The sequence below is a fragment of the Austrofundulus limnaeus genome, unplaced genomic scaffold (assembly GCF_001266775.1).
Source record: "Austrofundulus limnaeus strain Quisiro unplaced genomic scaffold, Austrofundulus_limnaeus-1.0 Scaffold56, whole genome shotgun sequence".
NCBI classification, from domain to species: domain Eukaryota; kingdom Metazoa; phylum Chordata; class Actinopteri; order Cyprinodontiformes; family Rivulidae; genus Austrofundulus; species Austrofundulus limnaeus.
In genome coordinates this window covers 1,322,445-1,333,586 of record NW_013952458.1, presented here as the reverse complement: position 1 = coordinate 1,333,586, position 11,142 = coordinate 1,322,445, and the positions used below count along the sequence as shown (strand labels likewise).

General features: G+C 39.3%; 1 protein-coding gene across 1 annotated transcript in view; it reads right to left on the bottom strand.

Moving 5' to 3' along the window:
* LOC106518147 (zinc finger transcription factor Trps1) overlaps positions 1–11,142 on the bottom strand; it is a 109,837-nt gene that overhangs the window by 28,672 nt on the left and 70,023 nt on the right. The window lies entirely within an intron of this gene.

The window sequence follows — 11,142 nt, the reverse complement described above, 5'->3', positions numbered from 1 at the left end:
CTATAATTTATTTTAATACGCCAGTTATATATTTATACATTTATTTCCAATAATGATAGGTTTGGTCCTCCATAAATGAGGTGGTAGGCAATTTGGTTGGTAAATTGTTAAGTACAATCCAACTTACATTCCAAGCTAAAATCATTTTAGTAGGTAAGTAAGGTGGTAAGTTGGAAGGTAAATTGAAACAAGGTAAGTAACTTGGCATGCAAGTTGGTTGATAAGTAGGTAAAATTGGTAGGTAGGTAAAAAATGTTGAGTAAATTGGTAAGTTTATAAGCAAGATAGAATATAAGGGTGTATTTAGACCAGGAAAGTCCTTTGGTCCAATTGTTTGGTCTGGACCAAAAGTGGACTTTATTTTTTTCATTTGGTGCWGTTTGCRCAAACGAACTATAACTTGTAAAYAAAGCCACGAGGGTGAYGWTCATTGCTCCCATTGGACAGAAAGGATGGGGGCRGGACTGAGCGCACAGACCCAGAAGAAAACAAGGAAGTCCTGCCTGCTGCGGTTCTAATGTGCACATTTTTGCTTATAGTACAACTGCARTAGCATTTAAAATGTCAGAAGCAGCTAATTTAATGGTGGTTTAACAGTGGTATTCTAATTTTGGAGTGACATCAGTAAATGTGTCCCATGACCAATGCTGGAAACTAACTCTGGTTCGTTTAAAATGGACCAAATGTGTCAGGTGTGAATATGACCTYAGTTGGTAAATAAAGTGGTAGGTAAGTTGGTTGGTTTGTAGGCAGATTGCTTTTCAGAATTGAAAAATTATTTTTTTCTATATTGCTCCAAAGTTTTTTTCTTTCTTTCATCACTTTGAACTAAACAACTGTATTAACAACCATAAAAAAAAGTTTGCTTTCATTATGCATTTTATTTATAAAATTAAGCTAYGTCACCATAAGATACTGCCACACAGTGTGTCGGACAAATGAAGTAGCACAGGTCCTGAGCAAACTCTAGCTCTAAGCAAAATTTAAAACTTAATAAAACAGTCCTACAGCACAACCAGACAATGTATTTAGCATTGGCCCTGTTTGCTGAGCATCATGGGACAAAGGTAACACAATATAAGTCGATATATATACTCCAGGAGCAAACAAGTCTTGAACAGTTGAAGCTGTGCTAAGTTGTGTCGGGTGCTATTGTGTTGCACAGCCAGCCAGACGCACAGGGAGAGAAAGAGAACAAAAGAGAAATGGTCTTAGGGGAAATTGAGTGTACAAGATGCATCATGCCAGTGGAGCAGAATTCTTAAACACGCTTGCACAGGGAAACACACACAAGCAGACACCAACGTAGAATTCCTAATGAGTGAAGAGCCCACAGGGAAACACAAAGCGGGAGACAAACAGAGAAAAAGGGGAGGAGCAGAGTGGGGKAGACGGGAAGGGAAAAAGAGTGAAAGTGATGCATCTTTCTCCAGCCTTCACCCCTTATCAAGTATTCGTGGCACTGACTTTGTGTGTGTCTATTACAAGTTTGAGGCTGAATGTACGTTTCCACTAAGAGTAGTTGAGAGTGAAAATCTCCACTCTACATTCTGTTCACACACACAAACACACACACTGATGGCACTGTGCTGCAATCGCTCATGCCCAGGGCAGTCTTGTAACCTCGCCAAGAAGGCCTTCGGCCGCCGAGTTGCCATGGCACTGCCTCTTCCCAAACACCAAAACGTGTACACGCACTTGGCTCTTTCGCTCTCACACAGACACACACACACACACACACACACACACACACACACACACCGACAATGGGTGTGACTGGATGCCCTTAAGTGAATTGGATTAAAGTGTCAAGATGACAGGTAGAACCTTCATGTATGCCAGCATTAATTGTTTTTCACGAGTGTGTGTGTTTGTCATTGGTTTGAACSAAAAAGTGAAAACCGCAGCTTTAGAGTATTTTTAAATTATAGACAGTATTGATTTCAGAAAATTAAGTTTAATGTTGCTATGATGGTTTCCATCTGCAGAATTCTTTACCAAAACACAGAATTGACTACAAGATTTTAAGAACGTGGTAGAGGAAAGATTGTGCTAAAAAAATAGTTCAGCTGACATAGGTAAATGTACGTTCAGTATTTTAGCTACATAACACAAAACTGATAAAACTTTCTTTAAACAAGAGTGCTCTGCAGCACATAAGGCAAAATACAGATCAAAGCAATGTCAATTCAAGCACAATAATCATGTTGCTTCAGACTAAAACACAAAAACATTGTTTTCCCTTGTGATGATATCTTAAACATTTTGCTGCCCTATAGGGTCAAAAATGACCTACAAGTTTTAAAACGGAGGCCTCATGGGTCATTTTGACCCAGAGGCAGCTGGAGGGTTAGGGAAATACCACAAGCCTTTGTGCGCATAAGAGTTTTTTTTTTCTTACAAAATAATATTGGAAAACGTCCTGATGCATCTCAGTAATCCAGGTAGAAAAAAAATCAAAAAGAAAAAAATAAGTAGGTCCTCTGGATGGGTTCTTCTTTAGTGAAACGTTTCRTCTCTCCTGCWAGAGACTTCTTCAGTCTGATGAGTTTCAGGTGAAACTCAGCCTTATAAGCACTGCCTCCACATGGACAAACAGGTTAGTCACATGCAAACGAGGGCCATYGACTAACAATAGGCTTGATTGGGTCTATTGTTCATAGAGGGTCATGTGCCCCATCAYCTGACYCGTGTTGTGTAATGTGAATGTAGTGAGTGCAAGCGGGGGTTCAACATCCCCTTGTTTTTGTCCYTCCCTCCCTCTTTGTGTTGGGTATCATTAGGGCCCTGATTCACACCTTTTGCTCACAGGGGTCGGAGTCATACTTGCAATAACAGCGTTGTAGGAGGAGGACAACTGGACACGAAGGCCTCCACCTCTGTTTAATGATGGACGGTTTTTCTTCACAAAAACGCTTCCTTTACTCCTCTCTCAAACCAGCTTTCCTCTCTATCAAGGATGAGAACATCTTCATCCCTGAAAGAGTGAACGCTGGCCTGTAGATGAGTGTAAGCTGCAGAGTCCTGACCCGACGAAGTAGCTCGTCTGTGCTGGCTCATTCTTTTGAACAGTGGCTGTTTTGTTTCCCCGATGTATGACTGATCACAGTTCTGTCCTCCTGACACTTAACAGCATATATTATACATTGTATACTATATTAGTGTGTTTTTGTCGGGGAACTGGATCTTTGGGTTCAACTAATCGTTGTCGTAATGTGTTTTGTGGTTTGAAAGCCACTGGGATGTCATGTTTAGAGAACAAACGTCAGTTTCTCTGAAACTCCAGAGGYAGTGCTTATAAGGCTGAGTTCACCTGAAACTCATCAGACTGAAGAAGTCTCTTGGAGGAGAGACAAAATGTTTCACTAAAGAAGAACCCAACCAGAGGACCTACTTWTTTTTTTTTCTTTTTGAATATTGGAAAACGCTTTAAAATCTTCTACCAGTTCTACTTTGAATGCTTTCTCCATAGCAACCCATCTGACTGAATAAAGGCTCCTGCCTGCTTTATCAGAACTGCTGAAATAGTCTCTCACTGTCGCAGATGCGTGACAAAAATTGCGTCATTCTTTTCGCAGTTTTGAATCTGCCGCCCCTTCTTGTCACATCCCGCCAGGAGAACGTTTTGCCCCGCTCCACATAAGAACTTACTGTGTGATTGGTCAGAAGTTTGTGGCCATGTTTGTTTACGCTGAAAGCACTCGGAGGCTCCATTTTGCATCAACCACGCCCACACAGATAGTCAAACATCCAAAAACTCACGAATGAAGATGAAAACAGATGTTGTGCACAGAGAAATCCATCTGCAGAAAATTGTGGAGCTTTAACTGGGTCAGATTTGTGGACAAATAACAGATCTAATTTTTTTTTCTGGTGTAGACTCCAGCGGAAAGGAACCCCGTGAACTGACGTATACTGTAGCGGGAGGAGTTTCCCAGGAGCTCGGCTCGGTGTGTCTCAGGAGCTATGAAAGATATGTGGGAAAAAAAAAAAACTTAGGACAACCACTGATCTGGCATCAAACTGTTCAGCTTCATATGTTGTATGTGGAGACCTTAAGAGTCAAGTAATAAATTAAAACAAGAACCTCTAGCAACAAATTCTTGATGTCAAAAACATGCCTTTCGATTATGAAGACCAAAACCCTTTCAAACAAGTTGGAACAATTTTCTGTTTGAAATACATGATTCAAAATACTGCAATGATTTAGTGGAGGAGTGGAGAAAAGGTGATTTGAATTTTAACAACACAAGTAACATTATTTCAGGAAGAAGTTGGGCAGATGTGGAATTCTACATTCTTGGTAGCCAAAAACAAAGTATTTTTGAGTATTTCTTCTTTGTCATTTGCCAAATTACTATCAGTTACCATTACCAAAGCAAAACTCATGAGTGTGTGAAAATATCTCCGATTAAAAGCTGAGATAAAGAAGGGGGAAAGACATCAAGAGAGCCAAAAGACGAGGGAAAACAGGGACTGAAGGCAAGGTTTTCTAATTAACTATTGGTCAGGGGTCAGATGGACATTTAATCTAACCAATCAGCTTCCTAATTACACAAGTGCTGCCAGATTGGCATGCTCTGTGCATTTCTATGTGTGTGTCTGTTTGTGGAGCTGGCCAGTGTTGCGTGTAGAGGTCTTGTTGTAGCAAAACGAACATCTGGCCTCAATATTGATTCCATGTGTGAACACACTCTTAGGCCCGCATGCCTGTAAATGGGGACGCTGCTCAGACTCACACAGACACACACACACACCCCAGAGGTTGTAGTGTGTCGCTCCTGCCTTACACAGACACAGAGGCAACGAGATAAATTAAAGAAACATATGAGAACTGAGCGACTGGATGTGCAAGTCATGCCAGAAATACGCGAGCATAAAAAGAACACACGCATGCACATGCACTTCCAGTAGTGTGTGTTTGGAAGCTGATTATAACAGTAATTGATGTAAACGTCTAAATTACAGCTAGGAGCTAAAATAACCACCGTGTTTTACCGTTGCCATGTCGACGTGATGAAAAACACCTGGTTGTTTTTGCTGGAGGGGAGGGTGGAACGAGTGTGTCACGGATGCCCAGCTGAACCAATGAGACTGCTTTGTGTGTAAGCGACACGTGTCGGAACAAATGAAACACCGAGATAAGGATGTTTTGGAATAGACGGCGCCAAACGCACGTACACGACATAAAATTAGAAACATATTTTCAATTGGTTACCAAAAACTTTTGGCTTTTGTTACTTTTATTCTTTTTGATCAAAAATATACAAACAATTAAAACTATTTTAATTGCTTTCTTTCATCTGCGTAAAACAGGCGTGGCTTGTCATAAATCAGCAGTTTTACAGAGTGCCAGTAAAGCTAAGGCGACTACAAAAAGCCTTTTGATATGTCAGTGATTCCAGATGATCTCGTACTCAGCAGCTGCCATGAAGTATATCAAGGTGGCGCTTCTGTGCCAGTTTGCACGGCTCTCGGCTCATTCAGGGTACAGAAATTTAAAAAAATTAAACCAATGTTGTGACTACAAAGACAAACGTGTGCATTTCCCTTGGCAACCACAGCATGCATTGGCTGAACACTGATTGGATTACACAGCTAGTGAATGTGCCTTAACAACCTTCTGTACAACACCAATGCAAAGTGAAAACTACCACCATACCAGGTGCTTAAGAAGTCAGCGTCTTCAGAGGCAGAGACACACGTGTTGGACTGAGTTGGCCCTTTACAAAGAACATCTTTCTAATCCATGCCCTGCCCTGCTTCCACAGAATAATCCAAAGAAAACTACACAGGCAAATTCCAGGATCTCAAAGTCAATACTACGCACTTGTCTACGAATACGACTAATTTTACACTTTGCAAAAAGCTGAAACATATTTAAATCGGGTGATCCAAAGCACATGTGAATGGAGCCTTCCCGTCATAAGCAAACATTGCCCAAACGTAGCACATGGCGCTGCATTTGCCTGAGCCAACAAGCTGCTACCATCCACGTACAGATGTCTGCGGTGTGACAGCGTGGCATGTGTGGAAAAACCAGAAATGCTCCAAATGTGGGTAAAATGGTGTCATTTGTTTTTGAAGCCAAATGCAATGTTCCTTACAGACAATCAGACTGCTGTAGACTGCTACAGAGCGTAAAGCCACACACTGCCATGACACACACTCTCCAATCTACAAGAAACACCCAGATATCCAAGCGCAAAGCTTGTCTGAAAACATTTCCACGGACAAAAATAATAATACAGTAACAGGTAAAAATGACAACTTATCTAGATATATATTTTATGGACTAGGAAAACACACACAAGCAGACTCGCACTTGATTCTTTCCCCCTCTTCAAGCATGACTGTTTATTTGAGTCTGTGTCCTAATGGGAAATATGACTGCTACACAAACCTAAACAGTCAAGAGCAAATTTTGCCAGTGCGTGTGTATCTGAATGTGTTTAAAACAGATAATGGGTACATATCAGTGTGTATCCCTTACCAGACACACACAAAAAATATATAACCAGGCAGAGAAAAGAAAGCTCACTCCTGTGGAAGTCTCGAGCAGAAGATCCTCATCTCTGATCTGATTTTATTTTTATGTGTAAGAAAAGTGCCTTTGAGCTCAGACAGATCACAGCTTTACAGCCGTATTGATGTCAAACGGCTGGTGGGCTGGTCGATAGGTATCACCAGACAGCACTGAGGTTGTCACCATGATGTGCGCCTCCAAAGGACAGTAACAGTTTGAAGCGTCAGACATAAGCTGCACATATAAACTAACTTTCTCTCTGCGGGAGACTGCATGCGTAACTGCAGTCGTAACCAAAGCACAGTAGTGGTCGATAATCATTTTGTCAGATGATGCTCATGGTTATAAAATCAATTCACTGTGGTCGACATGTAGTCTTGACATTTCACAAATTAATACATGCTTTTTGAAATATCCTTTAAATAATCTCACACCTATTTTTTTTAACAACAGACTTTTATTAAGATTTCCAAGAAATTTGGCTTGTTGTGCACAGTTCAGTTTGCAATGGGAGTGCAAGTTGTTGGGCAATTTTGTATTGTTGCTTTATTTTTTTTTAGAAAAATAAAAAAAAATGTGTTCGGCCTACAATATAGTTCTGCAGGTCRTGCTCATGAAAACAGGCCATGATGTTCAGAAACTGACCGTGCAAAACATGGCGCCAAGGCTCACTGGAGTGTACRTTTTAAAAGTCAAACTTTCTGTGGCATGCAGTAGTTCAACTTTGTGGATTAACTTTTTATTTGAGCAAAAATAAGAAAGCTGACACCTAAAAAGGGAGCAGTGGTAAAATAAACAATAAAAATAAAAAAAAAACACATTAAAATCTAGTAACAATAAATTCATAAAACTGTACAAAAGTTTTTCCTTCTTTCCCATAAGTTTGCTTCCAAGCATCTAAAGTTCTTGTATTTTTTAAGTGGTCCTGAGCTATGGTTTCTCTGATTAAATGAAGCTCCTTCTAAGTTTTTTCTTTCAAGAATGGCTCTTTTWTTTCTTTCATCTTTAGTCCAGCCTATTTGCTAAAAACTTGGCATGGTCATCATGGTTTGTTGAGTTTCTTTAAACAACTGGGAGTGTAGAAGAAAAAAAAAGAAATGTCACTCCTAAAATAGATTTATACGAGTCTGTTCATCTGCTTTAGAAAGTCATGTCTCTAAATAAACAGATTAAAAAAAAAATCAACCAAAGACCTAAGATATACCTAAGAGAGACCCATCATCTCCCAGTTGTCCAATCTACTATATTGTAGAGTAGTTATTTAGAAGAAATATTTGTTTTTTTTAATACATACAGTGAAACTGTTATCTGTGGCAGTTTCAAATACATTTTGCAAAACAAATCCTGCTAATGTCTATTGTTAGTGCACAAAAATTTGAATTAATTGTCAGTTTTTGTAGGTGTGAACACAAGACTGACTTAAACTTCTACTTGTTTTTAGGATATTTATCTGCCCTTTCTGTTGCTTTTATATAATAAAGTTAAAGATTTGGGAAGCTAAAAGTGAAACAAAGTATCTTKTGGTTGATTGGACAAAATAAATTARGAAGCATTAATGTTTATATAGCAGTATATCTTCAGAATACAATATATGAGCATTAGGCAAACAAATTGACAGTGTCTCTTTATCACACACACACAAACACACACACAGATTCAAACATAAGCTCTAATTTCCTGTGGCAGATACAAAGCAATGCCAAATTATCAGTCCACCAATAAAATATAATTCAAACTTTAATTTCCTCTCAGAACACACATACTCTTCCCCACACTCAGTCAGAATGCAAATGCAAAACGTGTTGCATGTAACTTGGTATGCAAGCAGTGTGCAAGCAGCAGCACATGCCGTTACACAGATACACATGTAGCCTGACACACATGAATGCATACAGACACAGAAAGAGAGAAGGGATGTTTAATAGGAACTCTATGAAAACATAGCTGCAGTGTGTGCATCTGTCCTTTCAACATAATTAGCTCTACTGGGCAGAAATGCAAACAAGAGAAACTTTAAAGGAACTCTTCTCTGATCTGCTGAAAGCACATATTCCCATTTACCTCGTTTGGTCGCCTCTGCAGTTTCACTCGACTCACATGAAATTGAATGTCACGCGTGGGACTTTTAAAATCCCAAAGGTCTGGGTATCAGTCCCGCATTAGGACCACATGGGATAAAGAAGATTACATTGTATTTATAAAGGTCAGAGCTAGAAATTCTTCCTCACGCTGCTTGCGTCCATTTACCGCTCCTGGAATAATCTTCCAAGACAGGGGCGAGGTGGGAATTCACAAGGTGGACTAAATTTTGTTGGCGATTCACATGTGGTTTGTTGTACCTGTTATGCGTTCACACATGTTTGGCTCAGACTCAAACCGTTTTTCTGCTTTCCTTAACTTGGAAAAAGAAAGCCACACCATTCCTCCAAAGTATGTCTTATTCCATTTATAAACTAAAACATCAACCGAGCTTTAATTTCATCTCTAAATCTCATATGCTTTCAATCCCTGTCTCACGGAGTCAAACAGCCAGAAAATAACATTTCACACAGACAAAATATCCAAAACGTAATAAATCACTGTGAAAACAAAGCCAGTGGTGGAGTAATATCTCAACAAGGCAACACTGTGTAGAAATTACAGATCATGCCTTTCAAAGGAACGGATTTTCTCCCCTCTGCAAAGTAAAAAAACACCTCACATACCAGCATAGTACCAACCGAGATCCTTCACATAAATACATGTGCGCTGTGTGTGCGCGCACGCACCACAATGATTTTATGCTTGTGAGGTGCGTATTGATCCCCGTGTATTGGGTGAGTTGTCCTTTGAGGAAAGAAGGGAAATGAAAGAAAAAGAATGAAACGAGAAGGGGGGAGAGAGATCGATGCAGCAGAGAATAGAAAGCAGAAAGTGAGGATGAGGGAAGTGCAGAACCACACATACACACTGACACACACGGACACACACTCACATACAGAAACCGCCGCACAAGCTTAGCTGGAGATTAAAAATGACTTTGCTTTTGTCTATTTTAATCTCCTACCTTATGACATTTGCGCCTTAGTTCGTGATTTGGACAGAGCTACTTACATCACATCAGTTTCTACCAACGACCTATTTTTATGTGAATTTTTGGCCGTATTACGCGACGTACAGTACGTGACCATGTGTGCAGTATCCTATTTAAGTTGATGCTTTACATTAATGCCAAACCCTTAAACTCCCCAGTGAAGAGTCAACGTCAGCCTGTGCGTGCATGCAGTCTGCCATATTTGTGTTCGAGTGTGACAGTGCATTCGATGGAAGTCTTACAAAAACACTGCTGTGTACAAAATGGGGGAAAAAATCTATCAAAACATGGATTAAATGAGTGCAAGCAGGTAACTTAGCGACCCAATGAAAAATCTGCCATTGCACACTAGTGATGTGCAGCCAAGTTTTGTAAAATTGCACAGAGTTTAGAAGGAAATGTATTCAAAACCATTCTGATATGGTAATATTAATTTTATGAGAATATAAATAAGGCGGAAATGTAAACAGGTCTACTGTCAATAGGGCTGTGTACTGGCAAGAACTTAATGATAAAGATACATACCCTGGGTAAAAATATGATGTATCTCAGTGTTTATATCAATATAAGATTCTAAATTTAAGAAAACACAGCATAAAGAGCAAACCATGCATTACATTAAATAAATTCAGTTTATTATTATGCTATCAGAAGAACACTAAACAGTGAAAACTACATTTGTCTACATTTCTTCTTATAACAGTTATCATTAAACCTTAATAAAAATTGACAGTAATTTTTAGAATCAATGCATCATCAGGAAATTAAATACTGCAATATTTCCATGGATTGATATTTTCTTACTGTCAGTCCAACAAGTGGTTAAACCAATCGTCAAAGCTGTAAGTACTGCTTGTGTTAATAAGTCCATTTCTGCATATTAATTTAAAACATTTAAACTAAAATATGTAGTTGTAAGATTTTAAAAATGAATAGGAAGAATAAAAACACGTGTCTTTATGTCAAAGACTTTTTTTAAGTTATTAGAAAGCTAACTCGAAAATAAAGACCCTTAGCCCTGTGTAATACCACTGCAAACCTCAGGGGGCAGTAGTGAGATCTGGGGCGTTCAATTGATTTTTATTGGACAACATATTGTTTCAGTGTTTTAATGCACAGAAACACTATGTTCTCACTTGTATGGGTAATCGTTGGACCTGGAACATGGTTCGATGGGGTCCGATGGTATTACCAGATCAGTGTTCTGACTTCTGAGAAGATGGAGTGGGGAAAAAAAAAAAGATTACTTCTAAACCTGTTTAACTTACATTTAAAATGTTATAAACTGAAATGTTAAGATGTTATTAGGAAAAAGTTCAGTGTTTTCTTTTCTTCAGACTTCTTTTTAACCTTCAGGGACAAGTGAAACCAAATCGGATGTTTATATTTCTGCAAGACGCTTATCTTCCAAGTCATCCCTTTCTCGCTGAGGCATGGAGTCTCATTTTGATTTCAGTGTCAGTCTCCCACTCCTTCCCAGACACACACACACACACACACACACACACACACACACACACACACACACACACACTCTTCCTCT